The sequence below is a fragment of the Alosa sapidissima genome, chromosome 10, assembly GCF_018492685.1.
Source record: "Alosa sapidissima isolate fAloSap1 chromosome 10, fAloSap1.pri, whole genome shotgun sequence".
Lineage (NCBI taxonomy): Eukaryota > Metazoa > Chordata > Actinopteri > Clupeiformes > Clupeidae > Alosa > Alosa sapidissima.
In genome coordinates, this window is record NC_055966.1 from 25,477,768 (window position 1) to 25,487,767 (window position 10,000).

The following is a 10,000-nucleotide window of genomic DNA, read 5'->3' on the forward strand; positions in this document are numbered from 1 at the left end:
TTGTGTGTGTGTGTTGGGGGGGGTGGTTGTCCTGATATGGCCTGATAGTGGCCTATTGGTCTGGCAGTGAGGTTAGCGGTACAGAGATCGGTGTAGGTGATGCAACAGTTCGGCTGCCCTTATGAACAAAGCTTTGTTTTATCAGCTGCATATTCATCAGAGCGTGGCACGTGTTCTCAAGGGCTTTTGAGTGCAACTAATAAAAGCCTCTTTCTAGGAAGGGTTCGTTGTGGGATGGGATAGACTTTCCAGTAGGTAACCAAACTCCCTTCTGCTTCTACAGGCTGTCATTTGCCCAGACAGGAAGTAGCCCAAGCCGAATTTTTACAGTATTCATTAATTTGACAATGACGTCTGCTTCAACACCACACCGCAATATCCAAATAATAACTTCAGTGAGTCATACACAGAGGAGACAGCCTGTATTCAGCCTTATTGGCAATCTAAGTGATCATCTAAAGAAATGTAATAAATACTTTGAGCCACCAGGGCCACCAGGACTTATGCAGGCTCACCCACTTAGTCACTGAGAGTGCGCCCTCTGTGGTCTAAGTGGGAAGTGCACTATTGCTTCCTAAGAGAACAAATTTTCTGAATGAAATAGCCAGAATGCCTGCTGAGTTGATGTCTTAAACTCCACCACGACATCTAAGGACATCACTCCCTAAACTCCTGACTTAGGAGCGGATTTGATCCTGCTCTGGCATTGATATTGCTCAGATCAGATATACATTTGGCCCTGGTCTGGCATTGATATTGCTTAGATCAGATATACATTTGGCCCTGATCTGACGCTGGTTTAGCCCTGACCCACAGTGTTAGGTGAGATCAAGATGATGATTCCAGGGTGGTTCTGGAACTCTCCCTCTACCCTTAAACTCAACACACGAATCCTTCTCCCCTGAGTGACAGCTGCAATAGCTTTCACGTGCAGCCCAGCTGTACGGCTTGGGGGGTGCCAGGGCAGTGCGTTCCAGCCAAGGATGATATGCTGCGCTAATGCGCTCAGTTACACGCTAACATGTGGTTGGCACAGTAAAGAACAACAACCTTCCCCCTCTCTCTCTCTATCTCTATCTCTCTCTTGCGCTGCTCGGAGCCTGCGGCTCATTTCCAGCTTTGCCTCGACGGACTGTGACTCCTGGCCCTGGAAGAGTATACCAATGGCAGAGCACCAGCTGATCAGCCCATTTCTGACCCTGCCAAAAGGTCAACATCAAGGTCAAGTTCAAAGGCTATCTCCTACAGGGAGATGGGGAGAGTACACGTCCCAAGCAAGATGTGCATGAGAGAGAGAGAGAGAGAGAGAGAGAGAGAGAGACTACAATCGGGCTAATCAGATTTGAGACCCACGGGGCTTCAGACGTGCCCTAATCAGACAGTCAATTACTCTGATGGGCAGTGCATGCTGACCGCCTGGTAGGCCACAGGAGTGGGATTATTGTGTGTGTGGAATGCTCCACCCTGTGCTCATTCTAACAGAAAAGAGGTATTTGCTTGGCATAGAAACAAGGGGTTTTCTTTTCGCTCTTTTGTTTTTGTAAAGATGGTCAACTCTTTTCTTTTCTATTTTTTTCAGCCTCCGGCCTCTATGTGGGTGGCCTCTAGGCTGCCTTCAGACCGGATTGGAGAGAATTAGGGCTTATTTAACAGGCCGTAGGGATACTGGCATAAAGCGACTGCTGGAACAGGGTCGTTCTTTTATGTCACAAGCTCACAATGTGCCACACTTACTCTCCCTCCCTCCCTTTCTCTCTTTTTCTTTTTCTTTCTCTTTTTTACCCCTTTCGGTCACACACAGTGTCTTTCACAAGCAGCCACACCCTTCCCCAGTGCTAAAGACACACCATCAATCACAGGAGCAGGTGACCGAGGTTTTACAGCATTGCTGTCAATTCCTTTAGATTAGTCTTCAAGCCATAAAGACATCAACAACACTTTATAGTTTGAGTTGGCATTTTAAGACACGTTTTAGGACCTAGGCTGACGAGGTGTTGTGCAAACATCACTCTTCACATTCCTGTTTGACATTCTCTGTCGATATTTTAAGGAATAATTGATTGTACAGCACACAGACATTAGTTAAATGTTCCTTTCACCATGATGAGTTATGTGCTAGGGGGCTGTGAACCTATTTTATCGTTAGCAAGAGGACGGGTGTGATTTTCAGTGGTTGTGAAACAAATCTGATGTTATTTGTGTGCAAACAGCCCCCCAAATACTATACAAAACAAATACTTATTCCAGTTTATTTCATTCAAATAGATTAATTTCCCAACCAGGGATTCTAATCATGACTTTGCAGCTGATAATATATTGATCTCTTTATTTAATCAAGCGCTTAAACAATTAAAAAAGAAGTTCACTTAAGCGGAGTGAATTAGACAGCCTCCTGCTTTAATCAGTTTTTAAGAAGCATGCTTATGAAACATTGCTATCTGATGCTGCAGGAAAAATACTGACTGTCAGCTGTCAAAACACTCTGTGGTGATGTCTGTAGCACCACACAGATTTCAAAGTATCGCAGTGTTGAATAGGATCTCCACACACAAACTCATTAATGTAAATAAATTTTATAGTGCACAATAACATGACCTCATGACCATGTAGCCCTCTCACGAAGATCCCCTTTCATGGACAGGGACATGTTACAGTAATACATTGGTTTGTACCAGTGAGACGTAGCCTACTCTCTCTCATTCTCACACATTGGTTTGTACCAGTGAGACGTAGCCTACTCTCCCTCATTCTCACACATTGGTTTGTACCAGTGAGACGTAGCCTACTCTCTCATTCTCACACATTGGTTTGTACCAGTGAGACGTAGCCTACTCTCTCTCATTCTCACACATTGGTTTGTACCAGTGAGACGTAGCCTACTCTCTCATTCTCACACATTGGTTTGTACCAGTGAGACGTAGCCTACTCTCTCTCATTCTCACACTTTGAGCACCTCTGGGTTCCCTTTAGTATCAGCTACAAAACAAGTGTCTGCGTTCCCCGCGCTCTTCATGTTTTGTGTTTGTGGTGAAATGCTTTAAGATGATGCTGCATGCCTCCTGTGTGAGGCCCATGTTTACCAAACTGATTTTGGGATTGGTGACACGAAACGACCCGATGCTCGGGTGTTTAGCTGTGAGTGTGGCTGTTGTTGACAAGCTTTCTGGGGAGGGCATGGATCCCTGCCCACTGATGTAAACAAACTCTTACTTGAACTTGAATAGACACACACAAACAATACACACACACCCACACACACACCCACACACACACACATACAATGAGGAGCATGACAAACGTCAGTGTCTCATTTTCTCTCAGTATTCCCCATACATTAACTCATTTGTGGCGGCCCACCACAATATCAACATTGACCACCACACAATGATTTTCCAGGTTGTACTAAATTGTGCTCAAATCTGGTTAGCATTATAACCACGCTACGCTAATTTGCTAAAAACTGTTGCATTCAAGCTAATTCTGCAAACCTACCACCACAATTAGAATTCAATTATGTGGGAAACACTGTCTCTCCATATATTTATTTCATGTACTCTCCTCTCCTGTTGTCTCTTCTCCTCTCTTCTCTCCTCTCCTCTCTTGCATTCTCTCTTCACTGCTCTTTCGCTCCCCTATCTTCCCCTCACCTCCTCTCTAATCCACTCCTTGTTTCTCTTCAGATTTCCTCTCCTCTCCTCTCCTCTCCTCTGTTCTCCACTTCCCCTCACCTCCTCTCTAATCCACTCCTTGTTTCTCTTCAGATTTCCTCTCCTCTCCTCTCCTCTCCTCTCCTCTCCTCTCCTCTCCTCTCCTCTCCTCTCCTCTCCTCTCCTCTCCTCTGTTCTCTACTTCTCCTCTCCTCTCTCTCTCCTCTCCTCTCCTCTCCACTCCTCTGTTCTCTACTCCTCCTCTCCTCTCCTCTCCTTGGCTTCCTCCTCTACCTCCTTAATTGGGAGGTCTGTTCCCAGCTTAAGTCAACACACGTTCCATCCTCAGGGATGTTTTAACCAACAAGTGCCTTCATACATTCTGGGCCTGACATGTCAGGGTGATTTACGAACCCCGGCGCATATTTGTGCGGTCAGAGAGAGAGAGGGGAGCCCTCTGCGCGTGATGTTTTCTTGGGTGGAGTCTCTCGCCGGGCCCCAGCAGCACTGCTCACATGAAAAGGTCCCGGCTCCTCCCCACCACGCCGCAGTGCCCTGACTGGACCTGACTGCTGGACAGAACCAACTCAGCGCAGCGTGTTGTTTGACAGGACAAATCCTTGTTTACTTTTGGGCCTGGTTCCCTGGGGCTGCTACCGAGCTCCAGCCCCTTTGCTCCTGGGATAGTTTTGTCATGTGGGCCAAGTGTTTGTCAGCTGGTGCCGCTGATGCAGAGTCACTCGACAGCTGTTTAGATATGGACAACTCGTAGCATTTACTTTGAAGAATAAAACTGTATTGTGTGTGTGTGTGTGTGTGCGTGTGTGCGTGTGCGTGACTCTCTGCTTTGACTTTGTAATATTTCAGCAGAACAGCTGATGAAAGCGTGTGAGCTTAGTCATGCTGTAGTGCATAGACCTTACATACAAACTTAAACTTGCTCCACTAGGCATTTGTCCAGCTTTTCCTTCACTTTAGTCATACTTATGGTCACTGGGTAGACATGTTCTAACGGATGAGTGAAAATATTTGGAGTGTTTGACACTGCTCCAGTGTTCACTCTAAACACACAGAGATTAATGGAGCCTTGATTTGAGTAATGATCCGATTTGTCTCGGTGCATGTACGTGTGTGTGTGTGTGTGTGTGTGTGTGTGTGTGTGTGTGAGAGAGAGAAAGAGAGATTGTGTGTGGTGACTTGGGGAAAAGGCTCATCTGGGTAGCAGTGTCCTCTGGAGAGGTGGACAGAAGGTGGTTTGCCAACCCAGACCACTGCCCCTATCCCCAACACTTCTCATGGCACCAGACCGATGCGTCTATCCCCAACACCTCCCAGCACCACCACCACCACCAGCAGTCAGTCCTCATGATGAAGTGATAGATTTAGGGGTCTTTGTTTCCTTGATTCCTTGTTTCCTTGCTTCCTTTTTTTCCAGTGAACTTTAACTGGAATCAGATGCAGAGCAAAGAGAGAGAGAGAGAGAGAGAGAGAGAGAGAGAGAGAGAATTGTGAAAGACTGAAAAGGAGAGTGCTGATTAGGAAGTGCACTGATTCCCACTTTTCATGGGTCCTTTACTGAAGGGCTACCCCATCGGAACACATTTTTAATGGAAACAGACAATATTTGTATGGCAGTATAATAATTACCAGATGTGGACAGAATGCGTGCTGTAATTTGTTAGCATATAGATTGTATGAACTAAAGTCCGTTTGTGCTCATCATACGTTTAGTAATAGGCTTAGAGCCTATGGACATAATTCCTTTGTACTTTAGCAAAACACAGATGTCCATGAAAGCCCAAGCAGCCTTTGCTTTTGTGTGCAGATTTCCTTCTCTGACTTGCTGACTCATGGAATATACAGGATGAGACCTTTTGTCCGCATTGTCCCTTACACGCAGTATAGCAGAACTGTCATGAGGGCCAAAAGAACGGCACATAATGATCAAAGTGTTGCACATTGTGTATTTCATAAAAATATAAATGTTGGCCTGTGATATTGATGATTTGGATAAATCACTTTCGTCATTGAAATGAGTATTTTTTTTCCACAAAGTGAGGTGGGAGAGTGGAAAACAGTCAAAAGAAAAAGAACAAAAAACGACAGTTCTCACAATACATGACATACATGTACAATAAATCATCCAGTGTGTTATCACTGCCTGGAGGAATGTGCCCCCTGCAGCATTCCCATGACATCATGGTGACTAATTTGGGCTTCTCGTGGACTAAAGGCATTGTGGTGCTAGATGGTGTTTCATGTGTTCACACAGATTATGTTCTGTATGGGGGAAAAAAGGCTTGTTACACTTGGCACTCCATAACTATCAGGCTCTTTTCTTTTCGATTTTCCCTTTTCTGTTGTAATCATTAACATCAGCTCCAGCTCCCCTGTTTGCTCTGGGCATTCCTGCTCTTTGCACATGGCACTGCAGCCCTGATGCTACACTATTTCAGATTCATCAAAAAGCTGCCAGTCCTCTCAGAGACTGTAAACGTTAGAGGAGGTCTTAAATCATCAGCCTTATCACCAGAGTGTGTGCACACTGTATTAACAAACAGCTCTGTACTTAGTGCAAGTATTGACAAATGTGCCTGGAGGAGGGGGGAGGGGGGGGGGGTGATCCACATAAAAAGTGCATATTTCAGACTGGGGGGGCGATCCACATAAAAAGTGCATATTTCAGACTGTATTCTTGCAAGTAGGGCTCTGTTTCTTGTCGCTAGGCTCGGCTCAGGAGGCTTCATAAACACAAAGGGGAAATGAGTGAACTTGCAACAAAGGAAATTATGGTCTCTCATCACCTGTGGATCTGTTATTTACTGAATAGAAAATAATTGGATTTGGGATTTTGTGTGTGTGTGTGTGTGTCTGTGTTTGTGTGTGTGTGTGTTTGTAGCTGTATGTGTCTGTAGCTGTATGTGTCTGTAAATGTCTGTGTATCTGAGCATTTGTGTGTGTGTGTGTTTGTGTGTGTGTGTGTGTGTGTGTGTGTGTGCGCCTCTATTAGGGAGTCTTTTTCTGTGATGAAACCCGACCCTCTCTCTCTCTCTTGAGGTGGTTCCGATCATCGGTGAATGAAAGTTCACTGTGCCGTGTATTATTAAATCAAGCAGTCTTATAAATACAAGATTGGCTCTCCTTTCCCTTAATAATGATCTCAGTGCATTTCCTCCCTCTGCTCCAGAGTGGTATGACCCCATCTGTGAACACAGAGCAGGCGGCGTCTGCCTGGACCCGGCCTTTCCCGGCCTCTCCTTATGTCTGATCAGTGGCATCGGGGCACATATGGCTCTGATCTGGCATGGGTATGGCTCTGATCTGGCATGGATTTGCCATGGATCTGCAGGCTCCATAGTAAATGAGAGGCAAATCACTTACAGACTCACTTACTACCTGTCCTGGTGTTGTTCATTAGTTTGGGGGTTTCGGTGTACAATTTCTCTGGTGCTGAATCTGTTGGGGGCCCCAAGCAGTGCCTTCTAAAAAGGCTTCTACCAGGCGCTGAGACTTTTTGCCCCCAAAAAGTTCCTTCCTAAACAAATTAAACCTGGTGCTGATTCGTGTGGGTCCAAAATTGTTCTTTCTAAAACAAATGCTGTCTGGTATGGATTCCTTTGGTGCCCAAATAGTTCCTTCTGAAACCGCTTCTGTCTGGTGCTGTGGTTCAGGAGAGAGTGCGATCGCGCCACAGACATTGTTTTATTGCTCGCCACAATTAAGAGCACACTCTCTGCTGAACGAGGGGATGGGGGGATGAAAAGAGGAATGAGGAAGAGTAGTAAGAGCAGGAAAAGGGCGATAGAGAAAAAAGAAGGGATGAAAGAATAAGAGTGAATAACAGAAAGAGAAATAGATATGAGAATGAGGGAGAGAATGAGAGAGAGAGAGAGTGATAGAGGAGGAGAGAGGAATGCTGGGAGGGAGAGGAGACAGGGAAGAGTTGAGCCAGTAGGGAAGAGTGTCTGTGAGTCCGTGTGTAATTTGGAATGCGTCGTGCTGCTCAATCTCAACTGGAACTCATTTCTGGCTTCCTCCAGTAAAATTACTGTCATCGTCTCCTGTGTGTGTTTGCATTTTATTGGGCTTTAACATGTCACATGGATGATTTACAAACCGACTCAGCAATCTTAGCCAGGAAGCATTTTTTCCACAAAGAGATAATTTCTACCTCTTTTTTTCTACTGTCTTTCATCATCTCCATTCTACCAAAAGTTACATCAAACAAACAACAACAACAACAACATTAGAAAACAGCATGTCTGCAACATGATATGCCACCAGTCAGTCTCACTCGCTTCTCTATAAGAGCACAAAAGCTCTTAATGCCAGAGCCCTCCCCTGGCCCGTTTAATCTCTAGGGCTGCCCACATCTCACCCTCTGTAGGTGCCCCCTCCCCAAGCTCTCTGCTGCTGTAAACTAGCCTGAGTGGAATGGCTCTGGAAAAATCTAATAGAATGTCATTGGACAGGGGGGTTTCCCTGGCGACGATGGCCCTGGCAGTGTCTGGAGTGGTACTCAAGGGTTCTCAGAGGTGGTGTCTGTTGGGGCACGCCGGAGCAGGGCTGGCCAATCCATTTTCCATGACGGACGGGACAGGAAGCACACCTGTAGTCCCAGGCTGTAAACGTTCACCTGCTGCCGCCCGGGACCAGGCCAGACTGAGGTCATCTGCAACTTAGTGCTGTCACCCATTTTATGGCAAAAGAGCTTGTTTTTATTGTAACATTCAAAGCAGACACATTTAATAAATACAGGCATGTTAAGAGACGCATTGTCTATATTTAAAAAAAACCCCGCTGAGATCAATCAAGACACTGTAGTTATGGTGACGGTCGAGCTGTTATCACACAGTTAACCTTGTTGGTCTGCCTGGAGGTCGTAACTGTCAGGAGAATTTGTGTAATTGGCCACTGATAGCCACAGGGCTGATTGTGCCTTATAAGCTTTGTGTGTGTGGGTGTGTGTGTGTGTGTGTGTGTGTGTGGGATTGCAGGGTTTTCTTATCCTTACAGAATCTCGCTTTTGGTATAGTTTATGACTCTGTGAATGGGTGAATGGCAATTTTTTGTAGTGTTTCTCACTAGCCCATAAACCATTAGCTTATAAAGGCGAAGGGGCCAAGCAGTGCTGACAATGGGGCTTCATCCTCTGAGCCTTTAGTGCTTAGCTGTTTCATTACTTCATGAACTTTCATTACTGCCACACAGCTGGGGTTTGGTTTGGTTAGTAAACACACACCCTCTGATGTAGGCAATTCAGTCCTAATTCATAAATAGAAATATGATCCTTATGTCCCTTTGTGGAATTCGACAAATACTGAATGTCATTACAATTCTGCTAAGTGAAGGTTCAATTTAATTATGTAATACTCATACTCATAATTCATAATTGTAATAAAAGCAACCATTTTAAATGGCTTTCAGTGGAAGTTCTAGATCTGCAGTGTATGACTCTGGGATGAGTTACAACAACAAAATCTTTCCTCATAAGAAAATAAAACCAGGTGGCGGTGCAGGAAGCGTATGATGAGACTGTGTGTGTGTGTGTGTTGGGGAAACCTTGTCCTCGTAAAATGCATCTGACCTACAGTCTTTTGTCCTCTGGAAGGCCCCATAGGGGAAATTGAGTGTGAAATAGAGCCCATATCCTGTGCTTTCTCCCATGAACATCCCCAGCGCAGTACTGTAGGTCTGGGGCATTTGGGAATGCAGGGAATGTGCCTGTGGTTCCCTCTGACTCGGGGACGGTGAGAAGGGTGATGCATTTCAGGCAGGTAGCCCACCGTATCGGGTCGCCTTGGTGGGATCAAGCCCTCGCAATGGTTTAAATCACCAGTGTGCCAAGTTTGTAGTGTAGCCGCCAGCTCCTATGCTATCGCTGACAGCCATACATCATAGCGATGTTTCGCTTGTGTGTGTGTGTGTGTGTGCCTGTGTGCGTGTGTGCGCGTGTGCGCGTGTGTGTGTGCGCGCGTGTGTGTGTGTGTGTGTGTGTGTGTGTGTGTGTGTGTGTGTGTGTGTGTGTGTGTGTGTGTGTGTGTGTGTGTGTGTGTGTGTGTGTGTGTGTGTGTGTGTGTGTGTGAGAGAGAGAGAGTGTGTCCAGGGGGAGGTTGAAGGATGCAGAGGGAGGATCAGATGCTCTTTGTGGAGAACAGAATGTCTGTCTTCATGCAGGTCAGTCGTTAGCCATCAGGTCACTGTTGCTTTTGGAGCTGGACCAGGAGCCTTGTTCTCCTATTTGAGATTGATGGCTTGACAGACTGGGAGGATCAAAAAGCTCCAGAAATGAACCAGAGCTCACAGACACATGCAAGCACACACACACCTACTTACCCTACTTACACACACAC

General features: G+C 45.8%; 1 protein-coding gene across 2 annotated transcripts in view; it reads left to right on the forward strand.

Annotated features, from left to right (window-relative positions):
• The window catches only part of me1 (malic enzyme 1, NADP(+)-dependent, cytosolic), a 108,506-nt gene that overhangs the window by 11,286 nt on the left and 87,220 nt on the right, over positions 1-10,000 (forward strand). The window lies entirely within an intron of this gene.